The following is a 1,677-nucleotide window of genomic DNA, read 5'->3' as shown; positions in this document are numbered from 1 at the left end:
CAGATATCACATCAGACTCTCATTTTATGCAACTAACTGTATTTCACAACTAGCATCTTACAAAATAGAACAGTACCATTGTGCCTGAAGTACTGCATTAAAAACAGAAAAATACATTACTACAAGAAACCACCAAACATCACAATTGTCAGGGGCTACAAAAATCCATTGTTTTAAGCTGTTAAGAAGACATATCATATGTTGGTAATAATTTGGGGCTGGATTCACTACCAAGAAGGTCCATCCAACTTTTACATGGGCTTTAAAATATATTTACTTTAAATGAAAAAGAAAAGGCTCATAGGAATGTGAGTGCACTATCTCCCTAAAAGGAGCTAAATGGACTTTTGTACTGAACCAGAATCTATAATTTAAAAACTATACATGAATTGTATGTATGTATCAAAACACTTATTGGTTGTAAACAAAAATGCAAAATCTGTATTCACAAAAATATTTTATTGGTAACTTTACATAATACCAGAAGGGATTGTAAATAATTCCGCTCTGTATCAGCATATTGCTAAGTGCGTAAATGTTGACAGTTTATGCCATAAAGCAGGATGGATACTGAGCTTTTTTCCATATGATTTATGACATAATATATTCCAATAGGCCAAATCAATATTAAAGAAATTTCTTATTCTTGTGCAACATCTGATATTCCTGTAATGAAATAAGTAACTAAGTGACACTAGAAAAATTTGGGGCAAGGAAACAGCACTAAGCAGAAACAAGAACTGCAGTTCTGTTATTTTTAAAGCTTTTCCAAACTTTCATATTTCCAAATGTTAGTTTTTGCCAAATGCATCATCATCTGTAGTTCAGTATTTGTTACACAACACAGAATACCAGTGTACAGCGACAGTGCAGTACTTCACCTGAATTGCAAGGTTGACTAATCAATGCTTAGAACATGTTTTCTATTTTGCTTGTAAACATTACAATAAGTGTTTTAAGTGTCAAAAAATATTGGTAAAACCATCAACATAATTCAGTAACAGTAATCTAGTAAAATGTGTCAAACATTGGCAAAAATCCATACAAATGTTTTCTTTAATAACATTTTTCCTATTTAACCACACCAAGTACCAGCAGGTGTTTTTAAGAAGATAATTATTATGAAAATTCTGTCGCAGCAATAGTTGATTAAGTTGATCTTTGACTTGCATACATATAACTATGTTTCACAATTCCCAAATAATACATATTTAGGCAGCTTGAAGTATGTTATAAAAATTTAAATTCAGTACATGCCAATAGAGGAGACTCCAAGAGTTGTGTTAGAATTCACTAAACTAAAAGTGAAAATTCAATAATAAAATTCAATAATGAACATTCAAACCACATTTTCATGGCACCCTTACACATGAAGATTAAAAAGTTGGTATGAACATGCTTTGTAAGCACTTGCAGATTGCATTTAAATTATTATAGAATGATAGAATATGCTGAGTTGGAAGGGACCCACAAGGATCATCTAGTCCAACTCTGGCCCTGCACAGGATACCCCAAGAATCACATCATGTGCCTGAGAGCATTGTCCAAATGCTTCTTGAACTCACACACGCTTGGTGCAGTGGCCACTTCCCTGGGGAGCCTGTTTCAGTGCACACTTTGGGTGATAAACCTTTTCCTGACATCTAACCTAAACCTCCTCTCACTCAGCTTCATGTC

The sequence above is a fragment of the Neopelma chrysocephalum genome, unplaced genomic scaffold (genome assembly GCF_003984885.1).
Source record: "Neopelma chrysocephalum unplaced genomic scaffold, ASM398488v2 Primary Assembly neopelma1_62, whole genome shotgun sequence".
NCBI lineage: Eukaryota > Metazoa > Chordata > Aves > Passeriformes > Pipridae > Neopelma > Neopelma chrysocephalum.
Note: the sequence above shows the minus strand (reverse complement) of the source record.